At 31.4% G+C, this 12570-nt stretch overlaps 1 protein-coding gene across 2 annotated transcripts in view; it reads right to left on the bottom strand.

Moving 5' to 3' along the window:
* The window catches only part of LOC150107400 (kelch-like protein 5), a 270095-nt gene that overhangs the window by 53068 nt on the left and 204457 nt on the right, over positions 1-12570 (bottom strand). The window lies entirely within an intron of this gene.

The raw sequence follows: 12570 nt of genomic DNA, 5'->3' as shown, positions 1-12570 counted from the left end.
GAAAATTTTAGATACTTCCTAGCCTCATCTTAAATTTTCTTCAATTATGCAGCACATTAAGTAATATTCACATGAAAAACAGCAATAACAACTGCAAGTATCTGCAAAAATGCAACAAAAGTCAGAATTTCTGTAGTAGGTATACTAAAATATTATTAGCACCAGACCCTCTATGAAGTCAGAAGACTCATCACAGGAAGTGTCCACTTATATTAAGTTCATCAAACTATCTTAAACTCATTCAACATTTCCACACTCAGCAAAGAATTGCACTCACCAACCCACTTTCAATGCAAAGAACATGCTCTTCACCTCCTTTGCTCATACCCTCCTTATGTCATTTCTAAAAAGATCATCGCTTGTTCTACTCCTATCTTTCTCCATTCTATGAAAAATCTCTATTAGTAACCTAATAACAATCCTGATGATATTATATGTCTCAATAATATCTCCCACTCACTCAGTGTGTCCTCATACCCTCCCCCCCCACATTCCACAGGCAGGAAACCATTTATCATGTCCTCCTATACTTGTAAAAGATCTTCTACAGTCTTTTCAATATATCCACATCCTATGAAAACCAGGGTGACCAGTTCTGTGTACAATGATCCATAAGGTCTGATCAAGGCCTTATACAATGGATTCATAAACTTTATACCTCTTCATGCAATAAAACTTGATTCCTAAAATCCTTATTCACTACCACCAAGCCTAGATTTCTAATCTCTACCTCCATCAAAATTCTACCCCCAATGTTCAAAATTCTACCTGCATCTCATTCTTGCCTACCAAATTTCAAAACCTTACACTTTACCACAATGAAGTGGCAGATCCATTCAATTGTCCACTCACACAGTCTATTCTGATATCCCTTGTAGGACCACAACAACCACTTGACTTCTCATTGTAGATGATGCAAAGTTGAGGAGAACAAAACAGCTGTATATCTCAAGTAAAAACCAATCCCAATATCATTAATATATATAAGTTAAACAATAACAGCTTCAAAGAGATCCCTGAAGCACACCACTAACAACATCACCACACAACTTACTGATACCTATCTGACAACGAATCTGCAATAACCACCAACTTGCTCATCTGGTATCTATACCCATCTATTCTAGTGAAGTTACCAACTTGTGTGGGAATCTATCCAAGATTCTGCAAAAAGGACTTTAACAGCAACAAGTTGATAATTACAGATTGCTATACAGCATATCAATGTATATGTTATTCGAATATCCCATAACTATGGGATATTCGAATTTTAATACAGATAACCTTCTCCAATACATTGAGAAGGGTACAACATGACCTTTTCCTATAACAAACCCCCTACTGTCCATTAAAGAGAACATAATTATTAACCCAATTCTGTATCCTAGCTCTCACCAACTTCTCCATCACCTTAAACACTACACTCCAGACACAAATTGATTATAAATTATATCTTCAGTTTTATCATCACCTTTTGTAGTGTAGAACCATTCTACACTCTATCCATTCCTTTGGAACCTGCCCTGTTGCAAGAATCTTGATAAACAGTTATGCCAAGTCCTTAAATTAACTTCCTTGAACATTTCCCTAAAACACATAATGATGTGTCATTATGTATGTATTCCCTTATTTCAGGGCATGCCCTATGGCCCATAGACAATCTGAAACTGTTATGCCAATGAAAATTTTGATTAATTAGGTGAATCAACATTTACAAAAATGAAGTATTTAAAATCATCACCAACTTACAGAAGAACACCTCATAGCAATTTAACCTATTTTCTGTAACTAACTTAAAACCAGATTTTGATGGGTTATGTATAAAAAAATGCAAACTCAAGTTTGGCCAATAATGCTTTATTTATCTAAATATTATAATAATTAGGTTATAAACTTGCCACCTTTATTTTATAATTATTATATTATAAATATATAAAGTAACATACTTTTTATGAAATATCATCTCTGGGATTCCACATCATCACCTTCTTCCCCCCACCCCAATGTACATTTATTTATATAATAAATAAATAAATATATATTTGTCCAGCAATAAAAAAAAAAAACGTAGAAGCTTACTTAACCCAAGGATGGACACCCCTGCCTTATTCACATCAAGTTTACATAATTTCTCATACAACTCTTGCTTACTCACCATCACTTGATCCTCTCCCATTCTTTCTACATTCAAGGTCTCATGATATCCTGCATATGAGGATGAAACAACTTAATTAGCATCATCTTACCATAATCTTTCTTCTACTTGACACATATTAAAAGAACTCTCAAAGAATTTTCTTGGTGTAATTAGTTAATTTCTGCTTACACTGCATTTTTTTTTTTTTTTTGCTATTCTTATCACCGAAATAAACAAATCATACAAAGATATCATACAAACATAGGTTTGTATTATATCTGCTATTTAGCGATATCATAAATTATAGTTTTATTTTATATGTAAACATTTCCTAAATGTATAAGAAAAATGTATTATTCTTTATAATCAGAAATTTCTTTACTGTTACATATAAGAGAAATTTTTTATATATTTATGGCCTATCACAAACTATTTAATTGAAATATTTATTTGTAAAAAAGATTCATCTCTAATTTATTCTTTTATTTCTGTAACTTAAACTCAAGAGAAGAAAATATTGAAATTTCCAATGATGTTTTCGCACTATTAAAGAACTGTAGCCCTTTCTTTTAGTGTTACATGGTGATCAGCATTCATTTAAAAATTTTATGGAATTTACAACCGTGTTAAAAAACTTTTTTATTATCCCGACATTTCGATCTTCATATTAATCATCTGGAGCATACATAAATATACAAGACAAGCTGAGTTACATTATTAACTGTAAGCTAGAGAAACAATGATTTGACCACATGCTATTCTACTGGCATGACCTCTCATCCACATCCACCGTTTGGAGGATGCGACTACCACATCCTCCAAACGAAGAAAGTAAACGTAATTTCCAAATTCCAAAGACTAAAAGAACGACAAAACCAGCCGCCATATTCAAAGTTCTCCACAGTGAACAACAACAACCAACCAGAAGCAAGAAACAACAGGCGCCACCAATCACCCACAGGTATCAATAACATAGTCAACTATCTAACCACGCTCTAAACAAAGACGAAATTTCTATACTTAACAAAGGTTTAAATTTTGCTATAGCACCGAAATTGATAAACAAAGTTGAATTTATTTGTAATATTGAAAGAGGCCTAAGATTCATCCCAAATAGCATAGCAGACAAAATACGTTTAGAAACTGCTAACATTTTAAATCATAACAAAACAATAACAAGCAACATAACTAAACACGAATTAACAGCGATAAAATCACTTAAAACAAATCCAAACTTAGTAATAACCAGAGCCGATAAAGGAAATGCCACCGTTATTTTAAACCATACCACTTATGTAGAAAAAATGAATCTGCTGGTCTCTGACAATAACACATACCAATTAGTTAACTACAACCCAACCAATAGAATAAAAAACAAAACATAGAAACTACTTAAGTCAATTACCACATGGCCCGAAGATACGGCCAAAAAACTATTTCCGCACTATGCACGCTCCCCAAGAATTTACGAGCTACCAAAAATTCACAAAGAAAACAGACTGCTAACACCTATAGTTGAAGGAATTGATAGCCCGACGTATCACTTAGCCAAAAAATCAGCGGCAACACTCAAGGAGTTGGTAGGCCATTCCCCCCTCTTATTTCAAAAACACACAATGCTTCATAAACATCAAAGACATTACATTAGAAAAAGATGATTTATTAGTCAGTTTTGACATCTCTGCCCTCTTTACGAATGTCCCAATCAATGACACAATCCTTCTCCTACAGAACAAATTCCCTCCAGATATCACGGTGCTCTTTGCTCATGTATTACGTTCTGGTTATTTTGTATGGCAAAATGCCTTCTACCCACAAAAAGAAGGCACTGCCATGGGCTCGCCATTACCCCCCCCCCCCCCCCCGCCATTGATAACTTTTACATGGAACATTTTGAGCAACATGCTTTAAGTTCCTCCCCTCTAAAACCCAAAGTCTTGCTTAGATACATCGACGATGTTTTTACGATCTGGTCCCATGGCCGCCAGACATTAGACACATTCCTTAGCCACCTAAACAAACAACCCAATGCATACAGTTCACAATAGAGATTGTTATGAAAAACATAACACACTTCCATTTCTAGATACACTTGTCACACGTCTTCCCTCTGGCAATCTTTCCTTCACTGTCTACTGGAAACCGACACATATGGGACAATATATACACATAAACTCCTACCACTACCCAACACAAAAACTAGGTGTCATCAACACTCTAAAAAACAGGGCTCAGTCAATCTGTTCCAGTGAACAGGCACTGAAAGACGAAATTAAAATTATCAGCAATACTTTCCAAAAAAAAAACGGATACAGCAAAACACTATTAACAAAATTCTCTACAAAACCTCAATGAAAAACAAAGACAAATCAGACTACAGTAAAACTATAACCATTCCCTACACTGAAGGAACATCAGACAAAATAAACAGAGTACTACAGAAATACAACCTCAAAGCCACCTTTAAACCTCCTGCAAAATTAAAAAGCTTACTCAACTCATCCAAAGACCCGCTCCCTCCACTAGTCCACCCTGGAGTATACCGTATTTATTGTACTTGCAACATACCATATATAGGAGAAACAGGACGCACAATTACTATTAGACAAAAAGAACATAAACGACACATTAAATATAATAATTATGGTGAAGCTGGCCTTTCGGATCATGCCCTGAATACCTTACACAGAATTTACTGGGAAAAGCACTAGCTGTCTACATTGCACTAAAACATGGTATGAACGGAAATTTAAGGAAGCCTGTGAGATCATTATCAACCACCCTAATCTGAACAATAGCGATGGTCTTAAAATCCCAAACATATGGAAGGCATATATTCGACCCACGAAACCTTCCTCACTAAGAACAACTATAAACAGGACTGTAGAAAATCCAGTATCTTAAATAACAATTGTAATACAAAAAATAGGACATCAATGTTTCTGAAAGAAAACTATCTGTAAGAAAGAATGTTTAATCCTGTCATCATAAATAGAATTTAGCTTGATGTAATTTATAATTTTTTTTTTTTTCACTAGAGGTCATGCCAGTAGAATAACATGTGGTCAAATCATTGTTTCTCTAGCTTACAGTTAATAATGTAACTCAGCTTGTCTTGTATATTTATGTATGCTCCAGATGATAATCTTGATATGAAGATTGAAACGTTGGGATAATAAAAAAGTTTTTTTAACATGGTTGTAAATTCCATAAAATTTTTAAATGAAAGAACTGTAGCCTTTTTTACAACACGCGATGGCTTTATTTTCATCTCACTGCCATTTTACTTGCTGTGCTAGCTAGTAGTGCATGAAGTTTGTACTTCCGAAGAGTGAGAGAATAAAAGAAGAGTTATTGCATTGATTAGAATAAAGAAATTTGTTCTGAAAGTTGGAAGTTTAGGGGAAAAATATAGTTTAAAGGAATTCTCAAGCCTAAAAGGTAGAAAAGAGTGCTATGAGGGGAAACAAACAGTTATCCCAAAATAAACAGATGAATTTCTTTCAAAGGAAGCCAGGTTGAAGTATAGATAAGTGATAAGAAGAATTATATAGTTTCTCTCTAAGCAATGGATAGTTCCTTTGATATCAAGCAGCAAACTTATTCTAGTTAAATGTTGTAAACCTGAAAGAGATATTTTTTTTTTTTGTCTTCAGGGATAAGAAAGTAGTTTTCACAAGGAAAAAGGAACTTCAAAATTATCTTTGTATTTCAAGAAAATAGAAAAGAAACATATGTTAAATAAGATATAAAAGAAGAAATGCGTTCTTTCCTAAGAAAAGTTGAGTACAGGTAATCTTTTTGTTTTCAAAGTAAAACAAGTATGAGCTAATTAGATTTTAATGGCTACTGTTGATATCAGAAGAAACTGTACTTTATAAGTTTAAAAGTTAACTTTTTTGTTTGCTCTCATCAAATCCTGTGATCTTGAAGATAAGTAAATTTGTTTGATATTTATGTTCTTCATGTCTGATGTTAAGTTTGCAGACTCTTTTCTCTTTAGGAAATAAGTTTTATTTATAATGCAGATTTGTATATAACATTTACAAAATAACACAAACATTTTACACATGCTGATAAAGCAATAGACCATAAATTTACACTAATATTATATGTTTGTAAATAAAGATATTATTTTTGAATTTTCTTTGTCTCTCACTCAACCTCTTAAGTTACTTAATTCTATAATATCCCAGATCCAAATTTGTGATATTAACTAAAAAGTTAATGAACCATTCAGTACTACTCTGGTATATAACAGCCATACAGGCTGTTGTATACCAAAGCACATAATGGCAGGATTGATTATAATCTAACTTTAATTTTCCTTTAGAAATTGAGTAAGAAAAGTTAAGAAACCTGCTTTCTTTTTATGTCATGTTTGTCTATTTATTTATTTATTATTATTATTATTTTTTTTTTTAGGTATTGCTTAGTTATGGTCACTGATCAGAAGAACAGTATGTATGTGTGTCAGGAAATAATGGATTCTCTAAACATATTAATTTAGCAAATACTCTACAGAATTTCAGTGGAGAATATAATGAGAGTATTGAATATTTTTTTCAGACTGCAGAAAAAATAACAGAAATTGTAAAATGGTTAGATAATCAGTCGATGCTTGTTATAAAATCTTTCATGGTTTTAAAAGTTTTATGCAAAGACTTTTCTTCACACTTCCAGAAGGCTTGAACAAATTTAGACTTATGAGCAATTCAAGAAAATTTTAGTTACAAAATATTCTAAAAAGCTTAGCTTGGACCAAATCTCTGGAAAGTATGTTCTTGCATACAAACTCAGAATGAAACAATATCAGAATTTTATAAGATGATTAATTTAGTGCATGCTTTTAGAAGTGAAGAAAGTGATGCTGACATTATCAAAAAAAGTAGATTTTTTCAATTTTGCAATGGTCTTAAACCTGATTTGCAAAGGACTGTACACAAAGAAGTCATTACTAATATTACAGAAGCTATGGAGTCTTCTTTAAAGGAGGAAAGCTTAATGGAGAATTTAAGTGCACCTCAGCCAATGCATATGTATATAGTAGAGCAGCTGAGCTATACATTTCCTGTTAATTCCTCTAAGAATATAGAATAGAAATTAGTATAGAATCAGTCAATTTAGACTATCATAAAGGAAGTAGACAGCCTGAGGACTGAATTAATTAATGAGATGGACTTAAAATCTTTTGCTGTAGCACAGGAAAAGATTTTGAAGAAGGTTAATGAATTAAAATCTCGTTTCCCACAGGAGTCAAATAACTCTGAGAAGTCAGGACCATCACAAGCTAGAGGAAGTAAAAGGTTTTTTATGGAATCGACAGATCAGATATTACAGATGCAATGGTTTGGAACACACACTTCAAGAATTTGTCCTATAGATCTGTCTAAGTTGCCAAACAGAATCAAAAATCACTTTCTCATAATCCTTCTCATCTCTCTTTAAGTATAGTACAAAAACATGCTAAATCAAAACTTTGTTCTCTGAAATATTTATGTCCTAATCAGTCTCAAAGCTTTCTGATTTCAAAAGTTTTAAATACCTTAGTGTCTGCAGAAACAGAACCCTTAAATATGGTAAAAGGCTTTGTTGCAGGTATATCTTGTAAAATATTGTTTGATATCTCAGGTGCTTTTACTTCAGTAATAAAATGGGAATATTTTCCTTACTTTAAGCACAAAGTCAATATACTGGGTATAGATATAATATTGAAGGAATTTTTAGACAGGAGATTAAAAGCTATTCAGAAATTGCCTCCTACTATAGAGCTTAGTGATTTTGGTATAAAATTATCTCATGAAGTGTTAGTTTCTCCTTCCATATCCAATAACACCCCATTCACAATCACATTCTCTGATGGCATGACTGGATCTAGTGCCCTCTGTTACATACTAGATAAGATAATTGTCCCTTAAGAATTCAAGAAATTCATCTTCCCAATTCCTAGATGCTATCTCTTCATTCCAATTTATATTACCATAATTGAAATCACTCATAGATTACTCTTCTCTTGTTCACTAATCCAAATTGCTATACATTTCTTCATCACCAAATGTCCATATTCCCTTGGCCTATAACAACATCAATTCAAATTCCCATTAACCTCCATCTCACACCAAACTGCCTCAAAACACTGTCGCTATTTCCCTCTTGCATCTCCATTATTTTTGATGCTCCTGGAATTCATAAATTAACAGAGCAATTCACTTTTAGGTTTATAACCATTCATCCATATATCTCCTCCTCAGCTACTCTCCTTACATCCCAGGCTATCCCATTTCTATGCTGACCATCCCAATAGATATTTACTAATGCTTGTAACATCCATTCCCATTATGCCTTGACAAAAATAACAATAAAAATAATTAATTTGTTATTACTCATATTTTTTAGGTTATGTAAACGTAAGCATTACATGTTGTTACTTCTAGTTAAAGAAAGAAAGAAAAATGTAATTTTGTAGTGTTAGATTCCAGGGCCTAAGATGTAACATGTAACTTTATTTAAATGAAGCAGAGTCACGTAAGCAATTACTTACAAATGAGATCTGTGCAAGTGCTAGTGCTCATAGATCAAAGTACTTGCAGCTTCCTTCTTTTCCTTTTATGATGCCTTCAAATTCTGTTCAGTATGGGAATGTTATCACAACTGGTAAGAAAAGAAATGACTAGTAATTAAAAAATGTGAAGTGCCATTTATCAGCTAAGTTGTTCAGCAATTTATTAGCAGTAACAATATCTGAAAAGTGGAAGGAATTTTTTTTTTTTTTTTTTTTTTTTTTTTTTTTTTGTCATGTAGATTAAAGGAGTTAGAGAAGTTGATTAGATACGGAATACAAGACTGGACTGATGAACATAGGAATAATTTCAAAGAACAGCATTGATTTTTTAACTGGAGAAATTCAAACAAATAATTCTTATTTTCTGCTAAAAAAAGAACACTCAGAAAAAGAGATTTGAGAAAGTAGAGTTGTATAGGAAGGCTTCTGGTATTTTACCCATAACACACAGACTACTTGATTCACAGAAACAACTGTAACAGTATAATGATAACTTCTCTACAAGTAAAATATCGAAGTATTACTAGAAAGAGTAATGAAAACCAGTTCTTCTTGAGAAAATTTTATCCCAAAGTCACAAAATTCTATAGTAACAAGCAACTTTCGAACAGCAGCTTTAATATTAAAGCTGTTCATGATAATCATGTTGATGAATGTGTAAAAATAACCATAATTTACAATTCTCATTATCATCATCATAATGCTAAATATGGATACAGACCTTATATCTATTCTAGGTTCATTTTTAATCTAATATCCTCATCCTAGCCTTCTCTTCCCATTCAGTTTATATTTTATATTCATAATTTACAATTATGAATCTTTTTACAATTCTTCTGTACATTAGAATTCTTATAGCTTTGGTTTTGTAACTACTGTATATATGATCAGAACTTACCATATACCCAACTAAGATTGATAATTGTTTAATGTTTATAACCAAGAAAAAAAAAAGTTTCTATAACTATCTGATCAACAGTATTTTAATAATGTGGGAAAAAAAAAATATATATATATATATATATTACTTCTGCATTAATTTAATCTCTGTCTTCCTAGGTCATGGATTAGATCTCAATAAATGTCAAAACCAGTCTGCATAGTGAACCTTCCAATAATACAAAGCACTACATACACATCAGAAATGAAGTGTACTTTTGCATTATTTTGCATGCTTTTAATCCATGTTTCTTAGAGTTATCTGACTCCTGTGGGAGATATTTTAATTCAACAACCATCTTCAAAATTTTCTCTCGTGCAAAAGATCCTAAATTTAAATCCATCTTTTAGATTAATTTTGTTCTGAGAATGTCTACTTCATTCTTAATCTTAATTGAGTCTAAACTGACCAAATCTATATATACTACTGAAGGTGAAAATTGCTTCTTTTTTTTTTTCTTCTTTTTAGAGTGAATAGCAAGAGAGTAAAAGCTTGGTTTCTGTATTATATGCATATGCTTTGATTGTAGTACATTTAAAATATGTATTAGATTTTCCTCCATTAATTTTTTTAGTGAATTCAGCATCTCTTCTTGAATTTTAAAAGTGTGTATTAAATCAATCTGCTTATTATAAAAATTTCACACAGTTTTTTCACTTTAAGTTTGTATACACAAATTAATCCTTTCTAGAGAATTGGCTCAAGCATTTTTAGAACATTCTTCAATTAATACCTTCCTAAATTGTAGATATGTCTGAACTCACCACCATCTTCTAAGTGTGAATAAAACTTAGATTTTATGATAAACATAAACTGAAACTGATCATCTGACCATTTTATAATACATTTTGACCTTGTCACATTTAGAAAAAAATGCTCAATGTTTTCATTATGTTCACCATTGAAATTCTGCAGGCTATGTGCCAGGTGTATAAAGAATTCATAATCATACTGCCCTCCTATTCAACAGATAAATACCACAAAACACTATTAAAAAAAAAGTTCTTACTTTTTTTTTGTAAGTCAAATTCTTTTATATAAAGTAAAATTATTCAATTTCTTTTACATAATATAAAAACTTAAAATTTAATCTATTCTGTTGTGTATGTCATATGTCATTTTTTTCCAGTTCTATACCAAAGTAGTTTACTAACTAGTCTTTTTTATTCAGTTAACAAACCATAGGTTCATATATCCAGGGTATTTGTTATTATAAACTCATTTTTACAAGATTATTACTGCTTATTAAAATCTTACTAAAAGAACAAAACTCAAGAGAAAGAGTAAGAAACAAAATGAATTCAAACTAAAATTTTATTTACAAAATAAACAAAACTAGTCTACTTTGTGATATGGATGAATGTAATAGTGCATGTAAAATGTTTGTGTTTCAAAGGCACTTTATATAATTCAGTTTTATAAATAAAACCTTATTATCTAAATGCACCCCCCCCCACACACACACACTTTACAGCATAACATACACAAACATTTACAAAATTAGTTCTAATTTCCTATCCCTTGAAAAATCACAGGATTGGATGAGAATAAAAAATATATAAATAAAAATAAAATTGCAGTTAGCTTCATCCATCTTTACAAGCACTATCACTTCCTCTCATCAATAGGAACACTAAAATTAAGTTAAACAACACATGTCTAGTTTCTTTAAAATAATAACCATACATGTCACTGAGATCCCATCTGGTTCTTGAAATTCTGCAAATCACTGAATTTGCGGGCTTGACTGGTTGAACAGTTAGCATACCTGCTCTCCAACCAACTGACAGTGGGTTCAAATTCTACTGTGGGCATGGATGCTTGTGATTGCCTTTAAGTGGAACATGGAAAAAAGTTCCACATTTGGTCTCAATAGCAAGGTTTCCAAAATTATGTAAAAAAATAAATAAATAAAATATATGCAAAATTAATAAACAGAAATCTTTACTCCAAAAACAATGTTAATGTACTATAGGTTTCTAATCTTTCATGAATGAGAGTCATAAAATCTTGAATATGATGATGACATTACCCTTGGTTAACTTTCTTAAACAGAGTTTCTTTCATTTGTTTTCTAAGAAACACAGCAATAAGATAACTTTACAGTTCCTTTTTACTTTTGAAGGTCCTTTGCTATCCATAAGCATAAAAAAGTTCATTTTCTTTCTTGTTTAAAACATTTAAACACAATAAGAATCACTACTCAGTATATTTTGAATGATTCATTACTTTGGGAAAACTATATAATCCTTACCAACATTTTCAATTTAGTGTTCATTAAAAGAAAATTCATCCATTCATTTGGGAAAACTGTTTGCTTTCCAATCTTGTCCTATTTTCAGAACCTATATAAACATTATCCCCTTTATGCTATATTTCACTCTAAAACTTCCATCTCTTCCAGAACTTATTCTAGTTCTAATCAACAGTAGTTCCCACTCTTTAATTGTATCAAATTTCCCATTCAGAAAAAATACATCATCTTGGTTTGTACACACTAGTGCCTAGTACCATGAAGCAACTTGGTGGTGAATATGAGAGTAAATTCTTTACTTGTTTTAAATGAGGCTGAAGTTATTCAAATACATAAGATCTTAGAAATTTTAAGATTTTATTCATCTACCGAGTTTTTTAAGTTCTAGAAACAAGAAACAGAAATTATGAGGCGAGTCATTTATGCTTTCTTGATATCAATAAATATCATAATGAAATAGTGTGACAACCCACTGATATACATACATAAAGGGTTTTTTCTTATAGAAATATTATCAAAGAAATATTAATGCATAGGAATTAAACGAACCATTTTAGTTAATTAAAAAAATAAATTGAAATAAATTATAATTTTTTTGTTTCTTCTTTTGTAGGAGGAGGGGAATATAACCTTTCTTAACAGTTTTACCCACATTTTCAATTTAGCATTCATTAAAA

The sequence above is a fragment of the Typopeltis vanoorti genome, chromosome 4 (genome assembly GCF_054136105.1).
Source record: "Typopeltis vanoorti isolate ZY-2024b chromosome 4, IOZ_Tvanoo_1.0, whole genome shotgun sequence".
In the NCBI taxonomy this organism is placed as follows: Eukaryota; Metazoa; Arthropoda; class Arachnida; order Uropygi; family Thelyphonidae; genus Typopeltis; species Typopeltis vanoorti.
Note: the sequence above shows the minus strand (reverse complement) of the source record. Positions and strands in the feature narration are given on the sequence as shown.